Source organism: Lissotriton helveticus, chromosome 1_1, assembly GCF_964261635.1.
Source record: "Lissotriton helveticus chromosome 1_1, aLisHel1.1, whole genome shotgun sequence".
Lineage (NCBI taxonomy): Eukaryota > Metazoa > Chordata > Amphibia > Caudata > Salamandridae > Lissotriton > Lissotriton helveticus.
Genome location: NC_136057.1, coordinates 1,280,843,616 through 1,280,863,162, shown reverse-complemented (window position 1 = coordinate 1,280,863,162; position 19,547 = coordinate 1,280,843,616). Strand labels below are relative to the sequence as shown.

Sequence of the window (19,547 nt, the reverse complement as noted above, 5' to 3'; positions counted from 1 at the left end):
GCTTCTTTGATGAAATGAATATGTGTCTGATTTAGAGGCACGTAATTCTTTCTTTTAAATATTTTCGAAATTGCTTTTAATATTCATTTGTTCAGTACCTGATCTGCTGTGTGCTCGGTCCGACCTATATTCCAGTCCCCGGTCAGCCGCGGCATGTGCCGTTTGTTGCGGAGGGACAAGGAATACCGGAACCACCTAAGGTGACTGGATTGGCCAGCGTCATCTTTGTCCACGCCCCCTTCCGCATTTAAAGAGCTGTGAGGCGCGGACGCGCGCAGCTAAGATACCGGCATCGGTTAATGTGGGATTCCGCTGTTTGCGCTGATGTCTAGGGGCCAGCATGTTGCTTCTTTGATGAAATGAATATGTGTCTGATTTAGAGGCACGTAATTCTTTCTTTTAAATATTTTCGAAATTGCTTTTAATATTCATTTGTGCACTACCTGATCTGCTGTGTTCTCGGTCCGACCTATATTCCAGTCCCCGGTCCGCCGCGGCGTGTGCCGTTTGTTGCGGAGGGACAAGGAATACCGGAACCACCTAAGGTGACTGGATTGGCCAGCGTCATCTTTGGCCACGCCCCCTTCCGCATTTAAAGAGCTGTGAGGCGCGGACGCGCGCAGCTAAGATACCGGCAAGCCCGTCTGCGCCCGTCTGCGCCAGAACGCTGCCTGCTGCCCAGATTTCTGTTTGATACCCGCTATATGCTGTGACCGTCTGTGAGAGAAACTGAGCCACCATGCTAATTTATACCAGCGAGGAACTAAAGAGATGGAACTAAGGTAAAGCTGTGAAGCCACACTTGAGCTCTCTATCTAAACAGTCACCTACGCCCATTGGGAAGCATCTCCTCTGGGAGCAGCATAGTAATCCTTCTACACCTATCACAAAGGGCAGCAGTGAGATCGGTCGGCGAAATAGCGTGTTAAAACCACCAGTTAGGAATGACCCCGCTGAACATATGATTACCTCTGCGCTCTACCTGAATGTTCGCTCCATGCCCAAACATGCCACGGAGATATGGAGCTTACTCAAGGCACACACGCCTGAACTCTGTTTCTTTACTGAAACGTGGCTTCACAGCTTGGTGACCTCTGAGGTAGTGGTGGCCTTTCCCCCCGAATACTCTGTCTCAAGGCTGGACAGGGTGGGGAAAAGGGGAGGTGGCTTAGCAATAGCAGCCAGATCCGCTCTCAAGATCAAGGTATTAGAATCACTGTCCTGCCCCATACTCGAAATTATGATTGTGAATATACAGCTTTCCAGTTTAGATAATTGGCGGATTGCATTAGTATATAGACCCTGGGCACGAAAACAGGCTTTGTTAATAAACTGTTAGAAATAATAGTTACCCACGCACTGACCACAGAAAATTTTATTTTACTGGGCGATTTTAACTATCATGCAGAGCTTTCTGCTGACCCTGAGACAAGTCACCTAATTAGGACTATGGATAGTCTTGGTCTGTCTCAGCGAGTTAGTGGCCCCACTCATGAGGCAGGCCACACTCTTGATTTAATTTTTACGAGTTCTTGTACACTAAGCATGGCCGACCCCCTCCCAATGATTTGGACGGATCACTACCTTTTAAAGATTAACCTTCCGTGTAAAATTCCGGCCATTCCTGTGAGTGGCACAAGAGTGCGGATCCGCCCATGGCGGAAACTTACCCCAGAAGTATTTTTGGCTCACTTTAAGTACCAAGATAATTCGTCCCTCTCGTTAGAGCAAAGGGTAGATAATCTGGAGTCTTCCATTTTACAAACCCTAGACCATGTAATTCCGGAAAACTACTGTTAAAGCCAAATTGGTGGCTTCCCCGTGGTTCACCGCTAATCTTAAGAAAGCTAAATTGGCCTGCAGAGTGGCAGAGCGAATCTGGCGTAAAACCAAAACCAAGGAGGACAGAGCTAAATATAAGATACTCCATTTAGACTATATGAAAAAAATAAAACTGTCAAAGAAGGAGTACTTAACACAGCGGATAAACACCTCAGCTAATTCAAGTAGAGAATTATACAAAATATTAAAGGAATTTACGTCACCCCGGGCGGAACAACCATTGTTCAGCCCCTCCCAAAGTTGGGTTGAGTCAATGGCAGACTTTTTTGAGGAAAAAATTAACTTAATATATGCTGCTTTTCCTACCTCAGATCTGGGCCAACCAATCCCAGAAGGTTATTTGGCGTCGCCGCAATCCGAGATGGCTGACAGTCAAGGTCTTCACTTGACAAAATTTATGCCGATCACGGTCAAGGAGACTCTTGAAGGTCTTAGTAGAATAAAGTCTGGCTCCCCGACGGACCCTTTCCCGCAACGACTTTGTACAAAAATTATGCCCTTGCTAGCTGAGCCCCTTACAGCTATTTTTAACGCCTCCTTGGAGCAAGCTGAGGTTCCGTCCAAGTGGAAGCAGGCCAAAGTAAAGCCTATTTTGAAGAAGCCATCTGACGATCCAGCTTTACCTTCTCACTATCGGCCAATATCGCTGCTGCCTTTCTTTGGGAAGGTGTTGGAACTCCTTGTGAATAATCGACTGACAGCCTATATAGAAGCTAGTGGAGCCCTTGATCCCTCCCAGTCTGGCTTCCGGGCCGCACACAGCACTGAGACCGCTGTGGTGGAGATTGTGGATAATATCAGACTCACGGTGGATAGGGGCGATTCAGCTGTAGTCATCCTCCTTGACCTCTCCGCAGCATTTGACACCATCTCCCACGGTATTTTAAAACATCGGCTGTGGGAGATTGGTGTCCGTGGAAGGGTACTGGGTTGGATTGAGGACTATCTTACCGGTCGTCTCAACAACGTTCGAGTCAACTCCATGGCAGCCCGGAGCCGTTCGGCAACGGTAGGCGTGCCTCATGGCTTGATTTTGAGCCCGCTGCTTTTTAATCTGTATTTGACACCCTTGGCTAAAATAATTAAATCTTATGGCTTTGGAACGGTGTCATATGCAGATGATACGCAGCTGCTGATCACATGCGGAGTTGATCCTGCTGACACCTGCCTGCGCTTTAAGAAGTGCATGGTTGAGATCAGTAGCTGGATGCGAGCGAACAAACTCCAAATTAATGCGGGCAAGACCGAAATCATTTTGTTTGGTAAAGCTGACAGATACTGGACGACAGAATGGTGGCCATCCGAGCTGGGAGCTTGTCCGGCCCCTAAGCCTGTAGTCCGGAATCTGGGAATCATTATGTACAGTGCTCTGTCCTTGAAAAATCATGTAGCCAAGGTGACGGGCACCTGCTACGGTATAATGCGTGGCTTAAGAAAGATCTTTAGATGGCTTCCGCTTGAAGCCAGAAAGCCGTTGGTTCAGGGCCTGATCATTAGCCATCTTGACTACGGCAATGCCATGTACCATGGCTTGAATGAGGAACAGTTGTCAAAATTACAAACTCTGCAGAACACGGTGGCAAGATTGGTGCTGGACCTCCCACCCAGAACAGCGTCAGCTCTATGTCTGAAAAAACTACATTGGCTGCCCATACGGCAAAGAAGTCAATTTAAGATCTTGTGCTTGACCCATAATGCTCTGAATAAAAAGGGGCCTAGGTATCTTAAAAAAAACTAAACTGGTACGCTCTCAAGAGGGTCTTAAGATCTAGCCTTAAGTCTCTACTAATGCAACCTCGGGTGCGAACTTCCAGGTACGGGCAACGCTCCTTTTCATTCCTTGCACCTGCCCTCTGGAATAAGCTGCCTCCCCACCTTCTCTCCATTGAGGAGCATCAGCAATTCCGCAAAGCCTTGAAAACTTGGCTTTTTCCCTAGCTTGTGGCTTGTTTTCCTCTAGTATGATGCCCTTTCAGTGTTTGTCTCCACCCCCCCCCTCGGTTCTTATGCTGCTAGCACCTTGAGACCTTGCGGTGAGAATGGCGCTCTATAAAAACTTTTGACATTGACATTAATGACATGTAGTGAGGCATCACCAAATATGCAACTGTTAAAGAGGTTCAAGCAGGTTCGAGTCCAGGACTCATGGGATCCTACTAAGCAATGCCAAGGAGCTTCATCTTACAAACCAACATCTGAGGTAGGCTCTGCCAACAAGACCATGAATATCCTACACGCAGTCTCACACCCTTGTACACCTCCATAGTAGACCTCTCTCAGCGAGATCGGAAACATCTCCAACCCAGGTAACCTCATACCATAGTTAAATACCTGTAGAAGGATCCTGTCAGCAAGGTCATGAACGTGATGCAAACCGCAGAGTTTCAGTGAGACCATGAACTTCCTGCAAATTATAAGCCTTACAAGCACTTTCCTGTCAGTGACATCATGAACATGCAGTGGTGGCTGGCATGTAAGGAGGGTATTGAGGCGGGAGTGAAAACATAAAAGTTATTAAAAAAAAAAAATTAAAAGAAGAAGTATGCTTACTTGCAATCCTGGCCCGATGTCCTCCTCGGTCGGATCTTCTGTTCTACAGGCAGACAGGGACCAGGAAGCTGCAGGATTGGAGGGAGCAGACTCTCTCACCACTCCCAAGGGCACTGGAGCCCTATGATGTCTCTAACCCAACTGTATGAGACAGCTGAGTTAGAGAGGTTTAAACCGTGCTTGTCTGGCTGGCCACTGCAAGATGGCGGGCCAATAAGACATGCACACTGTAAACCTAAGTGCCCTGTCTGCCCATCACTGCTGCAGCCTGACTGGCTCAGGATGGTATTTTGAAAAATAAAATGGTAATGTATTACCATTTTATTTTTCCATCCTTGGGGGCATTTTTTTAGTTGGGCTATGCTCCTCCGCCTTAATGGGGGAGAGCCCCTGTAAACATGCTGCAAGTCTAGGAGCCCCACGCTGTAGCCCTGATTTTACTGAACCTCTTGGTCAACCCAAACACAAACTACAAACACAGGAGCTGCAAGCCACTACCACCCATTTACTGTAGCTTTTCGTTACGCGCACCAGGAATATGCTTTAAAAACACAGGAGCCGAACGCTATGGACATGCATTTACTGTAATTTTTGGTCACCTGCCACAAGCATGCTATAAACATAGGAGCTGCACACTCTGGCCATGCATTTACTGTAGCTTTCGGTCACCTGCACCAGGTACATGGTATAAACACAAGAGCCTCCTGCTATAGTCATGCATTTAACGTAGCTTTCAGTCAAGGGCACCAGGAACATGGTATAAACACAGGAGGCACATGCTATGGCCATGCATTTATTGTAGCTTTTGGTCAAGAGCACCAGGAACATGCTATAAACACAGGAGGTGCAGACTACTGCCTCACATGTACTACAGCGTTCGCTCAGCTACACTACTAACAAACTGCAAACCAAGGAGCCTTACGCTCTAGCCTGGCCTTTGCAGAAAGCCTTTGTCAAACATGCCATGAACAAACCAAAGAGCTTCAGATCCTACTAATGTAAACATGGTACATGTTAGAAATGCGGGTCTCTAGTTGGCAGTGGTATGCATCCTGTCCGAGTACAGACCCTACCTTCTAGTCAGGATAAGGGGATTACACTTCTAAAATAACCCCTGCTCACCCCCATGGTAGCTTGGAAGGAGCTGAGAGGCTTATCTCAGAGGCAACGTGTAAAGCATTTGTACATTACACACACAGTAACACAGTGAAAGTATTACAAATGGATAACACACCAGATTAGAAAAGTAACGTATCTTTATCTGAACCAAACAATACTAAAACAACGAAAATCCCCAGTATACTAATATCAAGATATCACTTTTAGAACGATTATTGCAAAAATAACGTTTGTAGAAACATATAGCTCCAACTGAGGGTATTATGATGTTGCTACAGGCATAAATCCAAAGTACGATGCTGACCGCGAGGTGGGTGGACCAACCATGGAGTCACATGGACCTCCAAGTATCAGTACTTTGGAGACAAAGTCAGCAGACGGGGCATGGTGTCACGGATGTGAGTTGTCAAGGCCAAGGCAAGTCTGGCTCCTTACTGCCATAGGAGAGGCGAGGCGTCAAGTATGCGGGGAGGCAAGGTGTCGAGTTCGTGCTGGCAGGGAAGGTGAGGTGAGGTGGTGTCGGCAGTGAGGCGTCAGTTCCATTAAGCAGTGTAGTGTTGATGAGTTCTGGAAGACACCCATGTCGATAACTTGCAGGCATCGGAGGTGCGGTGCATGTTAGGCAGTGCATCGTGCCCTTCACGAGTGGTGCCCATGGCCGCATTGCAGTTTGCAGCATCACTGGCGGTGGCGCTGCCGACATTAAAAGTTATTTTTCTTGGGATGCAGCACCAACCACACAATTCCAAGGGCCAAGGAACTGGAATTGGCACCCTTTGGCAATCAGGAGTCCAGCAGAGTAGTCCACATGTTGTTTAGCATGTTGTAGGTGAAGTCTTTGTGTCCCTGAGACTTCAGAACAGGAGGTAAGCTCTACTTAAATCCCTTGGAGAATCTTCCTAAGCAGGATACCACAGCAAGGCAAAAGTCCAGTTCTTTCCACTGCACACAGATAGAAGCAACAACTGCAGGCCAACCCAGCATATCAACACACAGCAAAGGGACAGTACTCCTCCGGACAGCTCTTCAGCACTTGGCAGGGTCCTCTTAGTCAAAAATGAATCTAACGTTCTGGGGTTTACGGTCTACTACTTATAAACTATTTTCTCTTTGTAGTCTTTGTTTACAGGATCTCTGAGCTCAGTAAAAACCAGTTCTGCTTTCCGTGGTCCAGCTTCACTATAGGAGAGGGAGACAGCTTTGTGCAGAGCAGAGACAGCCTGGTCAGGTGCTGGTGAAAACTCCTCCCACCACCCTAAATGCTGAAAGGTCTATTCAGCCTGACCAGGGGCGTAGCTAGAGCTTCTGGCGCCCGGGGCTATCCCTCAGATTGCCGCCCCTGGCCGATAGGGGGAGGGGGAGAGAGGGGCTTGGGAAAAAAGGGTATATTTGCTCCGGAGCCCCCAATGAAGTCAACCGTGTAGCTTGGCTCTATCGCGCCAAAAACCTCCAGCTTGTTATTGATATATAGAAGTTAATTTCTCACAAGGCCTAGTGACTTAGCGAAATCCCACACTGCTTATGTGTTCGGACATTCTTGGCATGCTTTACGTCCTAACGTTTGACATACTCCATTACTCCACCCCGTTATCATGTATTTTTAACCTCATTCCTCATCACCACATTCAGTACCTTCCAGTCTGGGTTGCGATCCCTAGCTATGTGCGTGCCCATCCATTTCTGGTGCTTTCCAGCCGTTTTAAGATATTCTTATAGTTTTGTGTTGCTCAAATTGGTCTAATTTATTATTTTTATAAGTTTCCATCATCTTTATTGCTTGATTTTGTTCACGCGGAAGAGTCACTCACAGTTGTTGAAATGTCACTCATAATACACTGAAATTCTAAAAATGTCACACACAGCAATGTGAAACCTAGGCAGCTATGCATAATGATGCTATTTATTTCAAAAGACATATTGAGCAGTTAAATAAAAAACAATTAGTTGATTACAGCACTGCGCACAGCGCCACCAGCTATATTAGCCTGAGGCTGAAAGTAAGTTGCATGGCTAGTCTAAGTAATTACATTACAATACAATGAGGCATGATGGGGGGTCAAGCCTCAGGAGAAGAGGCTGACTGAGGAACACATAGGCTAGATATCTATGCTGTATTATTTCAAAAAGACAATTCGAGACACTGAGCAGTATTAATCCTAAAGCTAAACGTAAGATCCATTCTCTGCCAAGACTGCCTCTTTGCATCCAGCTGTATCCCTAGCTGGGAATAACCCCCACAATCATGCTCTACGCTACAAGTTGTAGGAATACACATCACCCTTATATGCAGGCAGTATATTTTAAGTGTGTGTGGTCCAGAGAGGCAAAAACGCAGGATTTTAAACGTACCACTGTGGTTGGTTTTATTAAAAAGAATGTATTTCTACCCCACCTAACCCTGTTAGCAACATTGGGATAATGAAAACCTGGTGGAAAAATTAATTTCTAGCCTATACCATGCAGTTTAGATGCAGCTCATTGATTGTGTTTCATATGTATATATGTTATATTAGGATTGTAACATAAACTTCAAGTAACAAAAGGATCTGTGTGACAAGAGTAGTAACCCCCTGAGCTTGCCACATAAAATGCAGTGTAGTGATCTGTCTGGCACATGTTCTGTGCAGCAGGTACATTAACCATCTGCGCTACTTGATGATGGGTGAAACAGCCACTAGACAAAACGCTTATGTGGCTTTAGCAGGAATATTATTCCCGAGGGTTATCTTGACATTTAAATTGCTTCCTGAGCAAAGAGAAAGGAGAACATGAACCATGGTAGCTTCTGACTTGCAGATGGAGCTCGAAAAGAAAAGTAAGCGCTCCAGCACTGCATCGCTTACTGTAATATACAAAGCACACAGACTTCTCCACTGCCTGATGTAAAAGTAAAATGAAATACAGTCAGGAGAGGGAAACCTGGCGCACGCTATGTGCACCGGGCACCTGCCCCACAACAGCATAAACAAACAATACTGTTGATATTTAAAGAAAAGCCAAACCATTGCTACCTTGGCTGTTGAAGCAAAAAAAACTATAGGGAAAAGGAGGGAGGCCCTGCGCTTGTCGACGAGGGAAGCCTGCAGCAATCTTCGCAGAAAGTTCAAAGTTTAACAACTTTGAGCGGCCTGATGCCCAGGGCTGCCCTGAAATGTCCTGGTGTTGAGGTTAGTGGGCACAGTGAAGCTCGGCTGGCGGCAGCATTTCCTGGGGGCCCAAGTCTGTTGGAACTTGGCAGGATACTGAAAACGCATCTGCAGCATGCGCTGAGTGCAGACCCTGCAGCGTAGCGAGAGTCTGCCCACATGCACACTCAGACGGCAGGCAAAAAATATGCATCCTCGGGTAGAAGGCCTCAGACACACACTTTCCCATACTTCTATGCATGTCGCAAATCACTGCACCTTCTCACCCCCGGGGATACGTCGCCGCTGCGGCACCCGTGTGTTCACAGCACAGCACAGTACAGTCCCCCCCCTCCCCCTCCTCCTCCCCCTCCCAAGGCAATCCAGGCCCGTACGGGCAGCCAGGCAGGCAGCACAGTACTGATCCAGAGCCGCTGCACCACCAGCCGGTAGTGCGGCTCTTAACAGAAGGCTGGATTTCAGTGCTAGTAATTTGCCACGATCTTCCAGGCGCTCAGCCGCACACAGGCACTGACGCCAGATCCCTGGGGCCCCACTACGGCATGTCCCTTAGCCTCACTCACCTCACTGGCTAGGCAGCGGCACTGCCTCCGCACCCGCTCCGGATCTCCCACCGCAGAGCAGGATGCCTCAACAGGGTCTGACTCTGCAGCTATCCGCTTCCATCTCGCTGGCCCCATCGTCGCAATGAACACACAGTTAGGCCTCCTGGCCTCGGCAACTCGATCACTAGCTGCAGAGGGGCAACGCCGTCGTCTCAGCCGCACCCAGCCAATCCACTGTTTCCCGCCTGAAACGCATTACGTGAGGGCCGCAGCGGACTGCGCCCATCTCGCGTTTTTTGCACAAGTAACAGCCGCAAGTGTGTGTGGGGGTGCACTGTACATCGGTCACTGTAGGGGCACTGATGACCCATGACAGCGGCCTTTATAATTTATTTGGGGACACTGACAGTCTGTCAGTGTCCCCAAATAAATTATAAAGGCCGTCATCATGTGTCATTAGTGCCACGTGGCAGCCGCCCTGAAAATAGTGCCGCCTGGGGCGGACCGCCCCCCTCGCCCCCCCCTAGCTACGCGGGTGAGCCTGACTATAAGTCACCCAGGAATGGCAGGACACACCTCAACCCCCCTTGTGACTGTCTAGAGAGAATGCACATTCCTAGCTCCGGTCACTCCAAAACCAGATGGTGAATACACAAACAGGCAGAGGCACATAGGATGGTTAAACAAGAAAATGCCCACTTACTAAAAGTGGCATTTTTCAACACACAATTTCAAAACCACCTCTACTAAAAGGTGTGTTATTAAATTCTGAGTTCAGAGAGCCTAAACTCCAAATCTCGCTTCCATTGACAATTACACATGTAAAATGTTATGGCACAACTCCAATGAAAGCCTCCGGGAGAGCTAGTCCTTGCAGTAGTGAAAAATGTAAGAGAAGGGGGAGTGAAGAGGTGGTGCTGGTTGGCACCAAGTTGGGCACGTCCTCCTCTTTTTTAGTATACTTTTAATCAATAGGGTCCACCTCACGTAGGGTGAGTGTATATCCAGATGTCAATGGAATACACATTGTTTGTTAAAATACCCCTCACGCACCAAAAGGGCCCTTGGTGTCATGCTTCATCATCGGGGTCTTCCCGTCCCGCTGCGGGACGGGGCAGTGCTGCGACAAGCGACTACGCTGGAGCACCTTTAGATGGAGGTGCTATGTGAATGGAGTGAGTGTCAGTGAGGTCAAGAGTGATACAAAAAGTGCAGTTAAAAAATACCTGGCCTAGTGGTGAGAAAAAATATTTAATAAACACTGGCTGGTATTGTTAAAAACAAGTGTGAAGCGGAGAGGATAAGCTGGTTAATGGGCTTACTCTCCTGTGTGGGTCAACATGTTTCGGGGCATGGAGCCCCTTTGTCAGGGCCGAGAGAAGATCCCCCTGTCACTCACTGGTGTTACACCACACAAAAAATATTCTAATAAGGTGTATGTACATATAAGTGTGAAGAAAATATTCTAACAATGTGTGTAGCTATACATTTTATAATTACACAGTTCCTACCACTATCACAATTATGATGTAGTATGCTTTTCAGAGAGAGGAGTCAATGCCTCATGAGCCGGCTCTAGACCGAAGGGTAATAGAGGGTCCAATCAACCCCCAGCACGATGGTGCTTCCTCCTTCGTCCGCGGCTTCCGTGGTTGACAAACATTGTTTAACAAACAATGTGTATTCCATTGACATCTGGATATACACTCACCCTACGTGAGGTGGACCCTATTGATTAAAAGTAGTGAAAAATGCACAGTATTTCACTATCAGGACATGTAACACATCCCAGCACATGTCCTACCTTTAACACATACTGCACCCTACCCATGGGGATACCGTAGTCCTACCTTAGGGGTGTCTTACGTGTAAGAAAAGGGAAGGGTAGGGCCTGGCAAGTGGGTGCACTTGCCAGTTTGACATGGCAGTTAAAAACAGCGCACACAGGCACTGCAGTGGCAGGTATGAGACACATATGAAAGGCTACTTGTGTGGGAGGCACAACTATTGCTGAAGGACCACTAGAAGCATTTGATTTGCAGGCCCTGGGCGCACACAGTGCACTTTACTAGGGACTTACCAGTAAATCAAATAGGGCAATCATGGAAACACCAATCCATAAACACAATTTACACAGAGAGCATATGCACTTTAGCACTGATCAGCAGTGGTAAAGAGTCCCAACGCCAACAAAAACAGGTCAGAAATATAGGAGGCAAAATGGCAAAAGGATTGGGGATAAATCTGCAAAAAGTGCCAGGTCTAACTGTATATATCTATCAATACTATAATAAACACACTGGAATCGAAGGGGGTCACACTCCATCATCAGTCACAAGACCATGTGCCCCTGTAAGCAGGAGCAGCACTGCTCCCAAAAGCCTTTTGACTTGCGGTTTTTAAGCATTAAATGGCATAAAATTTGATTTCAATGCGACCTGCAATGCAACTGCAACTCTCGGTGGCCATGATGATGGCAAGGACAGAAGCTCCTAGATAATACTAACCACAATGAACACCTCATTGCAGCTTTAAACATGGCAAGACATGCTTCCTGGAAGTTATTGATAAATTCACCTTTTGAAGGCCCTCTTCGTCGTTGCTTATGTAATTTGTTTGATTGTATGTCACTACATCGAGAGCCACAATATTACCCTATAAAGTATTGTATTTACTACATCACCAACCACTAAATAAAGGGTAGGTATATATTTACTGTTCTTAACTTCACATCCATTTTTACTAGACTTACCATGCAAAGTAGATTGATGCTATAGCTGCAAGATCTTTGCCTTGGGTTATTACGCATGCAGTATAGTTACCCTGTACTGTCTCATTAAGAGCGTCTCATATGCTCGTCAGTTTAAAGAGAGACACATGGAATTCTGGTTAGTATTATCTTTTGGAGGGCAATGACACTGTGGTTGTGTTGTATGGAGGAGTATGTCAGTTGTTGTGTGGGTGTGTGAGTGGGTGTATGATAGTTTTTATAGGGATGGGAGTGGGTGTATGGGTGCTTCTGTGGATGATGTCTTCATTGATGTCATCATTGATGTCATCAGTGATGTCATATGAGATGTCATCAGTGATGTCACTGACCATGTCTTGAGTGATGTAATATCTGAGGTCATAAGCAGTCCATTGTGGGGCGTAAACTATAGTTGCTGAATTTCAAAAACAGAAAATAGAAAACAAATTAAAAAAATATTCTTACAGCAAAATTGGAAAGCCTGACTTTGTAAATATTTATCCATGGCTGTATATATAGGATTTCATCTAGTAAAATTGTGTATCCCCTGATTATTTTGCCTTTGCATATCATGTTAAAATATCTATGTATGTATACCTTTTATGTATGGTAAATATCTATATATTTATATATTTCCCTCCCTCTGGAGGGAAAAAAAATCTAAAAAAAAAACAAAAAAACATTCTGCAAACATGGAAAGCCTGAGTTTGTAATATATTTATCCATGCATGTTCATATGGGACTTTATCTAGCACAATTATATATCTTCTGATTATTTTGCACGTGTTTCATCTTAGAATCTGTATGTATGCATACTTTTTATGTGTAGTTACCTATCTATATTTTTATTTATTTATCTCCCACCGCAGAGATTAAACAACTCTTCTCCCCAAACCACTACTCTATAACACATCCTATTCCTATTTCAAAATATTCCTATGTAACATTTCATATAGACTGATTTAAACACGTAGGATTCATTGTCTCTGCATAGGTTAGGTGTGATATAAAGTGCCCTGACACCCTACTCTGGTATGAATAGCGCTATAAAACAAATGAATTGCATTTGCGAGAGGGACTATGGAGAGACGAATGAAAATGTTGGAAGGTAGTAGTGAGGAAGTCTGTGGAGAAAGAGGTCAACTGGGGGAAGGGGCACCTAAAAAGATTTTTGCACCTGGCGCCACCAACGGTAAAGCCGGTACTGACATCGGAATAAGTTGCATAAAAAAAAATACAATAAAAAAGATAGAGGATCACCCCTTATAAAGTACAAGTGTTATTTTAAATGTTAACTTTTTTTCCTTTTGTGGCTTAGTGACCTGGGTGTAGGATGAAACTTAAAACACTTGGGCCAAGATTTACTAGATTATCATGCAACTCAGTGTAGCAGCCGCAAATGCTGCACTAAGCTGCATGAGAAGGAGGGAGCACCATATTTACTGAAATACAGCACTCTCCTCCCCTCTCCCTAGCGCTGGGGCAGGAATGTGCTGCTGTGCGCCACAGACACACCTTTGCACCATAGTCCAAAGGTGTCTCTGTAAGTCTAGCATAGGTTTTGTACTGGAAGGATACCCTTCCAGTACAAAATACTATGCTTATACTAACTTTAAAACATTTTTCCAATTTGTATATGTGCTGTACAGTGCAGCACACAAGCAAAGTCGGAACAGAAGGAGAAATTAAAACATTTTTCCATCATAGCGCCTATTTGAAATGGGGCAGTTTTTTGCCACAAAACCTTGTCTATTTTTTTAAGTAAATAGTGTTTTGAATCAAAAGCCTTGGATGGTTGCATGGAACGCCCCCTTGGGGCTAAGTAATGTAAAGCAGCACTTTGCGCTTCTTTGCGTTACTTTCAAGTGATTTTCAATGGCAAAACAGGTTTTGGCTGGAAAGTAAATAGGGAAAAAAAGATATTGTGCTGCCAGGGTAAAACCCTAGTAAATGCACCCCTAGATGTTTATCTCTCAGTTATTAAAATCGAGCTTCGCAAAACTGGCTCGCATTTGAAGATCTAAAGGAATCTAATTTGGATATTTTGGAGACAGAAGCCAAAATGATGAGTAGAGACATTACTAAATCATGGAAAACTGCTCACTATGAAGCAGCACATCTCCTATCTGGCAAAGCTAACATTTACCCAAAACTTTCCTTGACTTACAAATTCGCACTGCTTGTACCAGTTACTGTTGCCAGCAATGAGCCTAGTTTCAGCTCATTTAAACTGGTAAAGAATGACCTTAGAGCCACAATGACAGATGAGTGCTTAAATCGTTTGATGCTCATCACTTGATGAGCTGAACTTGGACAGCACAGATGCAAAGTGGTGCATTTTAAAGGATCGACACGTTTCAGTTTAAGGTCACACTTTATTTTGCTCCTAGTCACAAACAATGCTTTATTTTTCATACAGGTACCACATTTTATGATTTTGGGTGCAATTTTGTGAAATGGGGTTTATCTGGCCCAAAGGTTTATCATGGCAAATATAATCCAATACACAGAATGCTTCCTAAGGACACTTAGACTAACATAGACTGTTAACAGACTAGTTGAATGCTAAAGAACAGTGTTTGATAGTTCCAGACCTGTGGAAAAGAATCAGTAAAATTAATTTTTCAGGTTAAAGCTGTTTGTTTCCAATTATAAATATTTTAAGCAAATGCAAAAAATCTTTAGCTATAGTATACAGTAGTTTGCAAGTAGACACTTTGAGTTCTATGCTAACTTGTGTTGTGGCTGAGGGCATTATTACGAGTTTGTCAGCCCAACAGTGGACGGTGCAATACAATGTCCACAATGGGACCGCCGAACCTATGGTTGGACCGCCTGCCAGAACAGGAGTTTTCCCCTGGTCTAGTTGGTGGTCCAGCGGCAGTCTGAGCACGGCAGTCTGTCAGGCTCATTGAAAAGCCTAACAGACAGACAGCCACTCTAGGAGGGTTGCCTGCACCTGCTGTGGCATACATGCCACACCTTGCAGGAACGGGTGGCGCAGATTTACAGGGGGGAACTACATGTGCACCCCCCCCCCTGCATGCACCCCCAGGCACAGAGGCACCAGGGGGCCTTTGTCTCACTCGCATTCTTTTCATGGCAGTGTGACTGCCATGAAAAGGATTGTGGTGAGGCAAACTATAATATGCTTGGTGGTTCTGCTGCGGCACCACCAGCATATTTTGGACTCGTACTGCTGCCAGACCCGCAGGATGTTTGATCCACTGCAGTAGCAGCAGTTCAGTGGCGGTCCGACTGCCACATTTATAATACTGCAGGTGGTCCCGCCATGTGGCAGTGGATGGACCGTAGTCGCAATAAGGCCTTTAATAACTATATTATTGCAACCAAGAATATCCTTGTGTTAAAAAGTCATCCATTGCCCTGTTCACCCCCATTGTTTTGCTGAATGATACTGGTGGTAACTGACTCTTGACTGTACCCTGGGCTCTGCTAACTAGGCTCAGGGCCAGTGCAATGTTTAAAAAGGTACCTGTAATACGGCACACTTACAATTGGCAATGACAAACCCTATAAGTCCCTAGTAGCTAATAGGGCTAGGGGAGTGCAATCAACCTGTAAGTCCCTAGTATGTAATGGGGCATGGAGGCTTAGAGGACCAGCAGATTTCCTGCACTTGCATGTGTGCATTTCTGTGTTCCTGCTATCCTTTTAAAGGCAATCCTACCTTGCAACCGATCTTTAATAGTACATTCTCACAATTGGTTTGAGAGACCCTATAGGTCCCTAGTATATCATAGGGCTAGGGGGTTCAAACTACCTTTAAGTCCCTAGTATATATTAGGTCATGGATGTTTAGAGGCCCATCAGGATTTCCTGCACTTGCATGTGTGCACTGTGGCGTGCCAGCCATCATTTTAAAAGCAGCCTGGCTTTGCAGACTGTCTTTAAAAGTAAATTGTATGCAAAGTCGACTTTAGTGGTATGGGCACTTTAGAAGTGATAATCTACCTTAGTTTTACATATTAGGCACCTCCATGTCTCCCCTAGGTGTTCAGGGGTAGGGAACGATGTAACTATAAGCTGGGACCTTATAAAAAATGTTTTATATGCCCTGGTGAGGGAAGAACTGCCCATTTCGTGTTTACACATTGTAGATATGTAGCTCAATAGGCTAAACTTGCAATATTTTATTTATGAATAACTATTGTTAGGAAAGCAGCCAAAATATATTTCAAAGACTTAAACAATTGGTATCGATAAGTCCAACAGCTTGCCACTGTTGAATTTATCATAACTAGTGCAGAAAGAGAAGTTAGAGGAACTTTCTCTTCTGTAGCCAAAATCCAGCCTTCAAGTGGTCTCTGCTGATTGGTCAGCCTTAACAGGCTTAGCCCGGCTGCTTTGATTAGCTGATTAGTGGCCTGGCCGGAGCAGAGGTTATCTGATGGAGAGAGCTCAGCAGGTGTGGAGGTAAGGTTCTAGAAAGGGAGCTGGGTAAATCAAACTGAGCTCAAAGACAGAGCAGATCAGTAAGGAATGCCAGGCATACCTACCCCCACATCCTGTGCCCCAGCCCGATGGCAGGCTTAGTACAGGAATTTGCAGAGGTCAGGAGCGCTTACTCCTCTAGGGAGAAATCATTCATGTTGGATTTTGGTAGTGCAGTGCTTTGTGGGACAAGAGGATGTCACACTTTGGAGGAAGTTGTCATACTTTTGGGTGGCACCCAGCATCTCAATGGACAGAGGTGCCCTCCTGATTATTGCCCCAGAACACTGAAGTACTTGAGAGCTGCATAGTCTCTCAGATCTGCTGCCTGAAACTACAAGAAGAAGAACTGCGCTGCTGGAATATGGATCTGCACCCAAAGGTCTGTACTCTGAATGACTGTGCCTGCTGCACAATCTGTCAATACAGCCCTGGGGACTGTGGCATGCTTCAAGAAAGATTAAGGAGTGAACTCCCTGCAAGCTACAGGTTAACAGAGCCCACCTGCAGAATCTCCACTGAGGATCCCCATGCTGGAGTGTGTTCAGTGGAATTTAAGGATTTGGCTGGTGCATTGTGGGGATTGTAGTCAAGACATCCCAGAGATCATCCAGGAGATTCCAGACCGTTGGATTGGTGATTTGAACACTTTGAACCATCAGGAACCACTTCCTGAAGTTTGGAGAACTTTTGTGAAAATGCTGCATTCGGTGACCGACCCGATATCGAGAGTCTACCTTCAACCACGACCCGGCCTGGATTTCAGGTTCGGACGGCTGAAAGCTCTGGAGCTACAGACTTCCAGGATTTGACCGGGCCCATGCAGAAAGTTAAGCCAGCGAACCCTTATCAAATCCGGTCCGCTGTGGAGGGTCGGTTAACGTCGGGAATAAAAGCTCCAGAAATGTTTCTAAGTGTGAAGGTAAAATTTAAACCCGGGGCCTCCCGCTTAGTGTATCCGATCAGGTCTCCATGGCGGTCGGCCTCAAACTTTGACTTTGACCTGGTCGAGCGCGACCAGAAGTCCCAGAGTGTTGCTATATGTTTTTAGGCACTGTAAAGTAGTTAATCTTTAAAAATGTCTATCCCTGGTTCCCTACATTTGATTTTTATCCTTTTGATGTAATTTTAAATCTAAACATATTTCCTTTTGTTATAACTTGGTGTGGAACTTGTATTGTGTGTTGTGTCTTACTTATTTGTTGTATTGATGTTTTCAATGCTTTACACTCCTGTCTCCTAAGTTAGATCTGACTGCTCGTTGTCAGCTACCAAGGTTTAAGCAAGGGGCTAATTTGCTGAGTTCTTTACTGGACCCTATACCATGTTAGTGGCCTTATTACTAGTGGTAGGTGCATACTTACCTCTGCCAATAACACCTTGCTTTACTAAATAATTTAAAACTAGTGCGCCTAAGCTTTGTCTGTTATTCCCATTCAGTGACCTCAGCCCGTCGCTACTCTTTTGAGTTGCGTCCACCATGTTGCTAGTTGTGAAACGTCAGACTCACACCCCCTAACATTTTTGACTGCCCTTGATTTGGAGACAATAAAAGCCACTAACTTATCCAATCCAGCATTTAAGCAATTACTGGAAAAAGTGGCTATGGTGAAATCTATGGAAGTTGATAAATACACCTTGCAACTACAGGAGCAGCTCAAATCTATCATTCCCTTGTATCATACCAAATTTCTGCATCACTACCTGAAAGTTCTACTAGGTAGGGAATGCAGGAGAAACATCCTGGTTGCAAGACTGTTGGCTCTCCCGATCAAAGACCTCCAACCTCAATGGAGACACAGATCAACACTAACTCCAAAGTGCAGATTCTGGGATTACAAGAACGAGTTCTTTACTCACCTACTTGCAGACGCACCCTCTTGAAAGTTCTGTTTTTATCATAAAGGTGTCGTACTTTTAAGGAGGCTATATCACTCTGCCATGACCCTCTCAGACACTTTGGTCATAGTCCGCTTCGGGATTTAAAAAAAAAAAATTTTAGGCTCATTCACGAAAGGGTCAGGTCTTAGACATACTGACTTAAACTACATTAGATTGCCGGGCTGATTTAAGGACGTCACAATCCTATAGGGGTTCACTTGCATTCTGTGTATGTTTTAAATTATATCTGAACGCTGCCATAAAGTTTTGTGATTCTCTTCGAACCTCTTACTAGTCCACGAAATATGTTTTATGATGATGGTTAAGATTTGTAATGATGATTTTTACTCATCAAACAATAAATTATATGTTAACATTTTGTTTGTATTTGGGAACCCGGGCGTTCAGCAGTGAGACGGAAGGCTCTTAAGAAGATCTTTGGCAGTGCTTCATTTGTAAAACAATGAGTGCTGGAGCCCGAGATGTGCTCGGAAGCTCACGGTCGGCGCTAGTTAAGCCAGTGCAACAAATACCAAGGCTGCGTATTCTTCAACCCCATTCCCCTTTATAAATCTCTCACAGATTCCTCCTTTCTACCTATATGACTTTTTTTTCTGTCTTTCTCTTCCTCCACCTTTATCCTTTGTGTGTTTTCCCCTTCTTGCTCTTAAGAAATGTCTCAAAATGAAAAATAACCGCAGACCCCCAAAAATGAGCGCCAGTGTCCCCCCACCCTCCCCCCACCCCCAACGGCAACCACCAGCCTAAATTAAGCACTGAATATGGGGTCTCTGCACTTTTTCACACACAGCGCAATGGCTTACACTTGTGTGTTCTTTTACTAAAGCGCGTCATTCAGGGCAGGTATGTGCAGCAAACGGTTTACATTCTCGAGTCACGCCATCCCACGTACCAGTCCGTGGGGCAGATTTACAATAACTGGCGCATCCCTGCATATCAGCAGGGATGAGCCAGTTATTGTGCGCCTGACCTCCGCCACCATGGATGCGCTGCATTTAGAATGCTGCGCACCATGGGGCAAAAACGGCACAGATGAGTGACGCATCTGTGGCGTAAAGGCGGCGCATTGCTGGAGTTGTGTTGCAAGCGCGACGCAGCTCCAGCAATGCTCTGGGGGGCCCTATGTTTACAATGCTGCGTCAATCCTTACGCCTGCTTCAAGCAGGCGCAGGGTTTTGATGCAGCATAGGCTCAAAAGTTCCTGCGCTGGAACGCCCCCCCCCTTGCGCAGGAACTCCT

The 19,547-nt window shown here is 45.5% G+C and overlaps 1 protein-coding gene across 8 annotated transcripts in view; it reads right to left on the bottom strand.

Annotated features, from left to right (window-relative positions):
• Positions 1-19,547, bottom strand: part of PTPRZ1 (protein tyrosine phosphatase receptor type Z1) — a 656,962-nt gene that overhangs the window by 185,639 nt on the left and 451,776 nt on the right. The gene's annotated exons all lie outside the window — the stretch shown is intronic.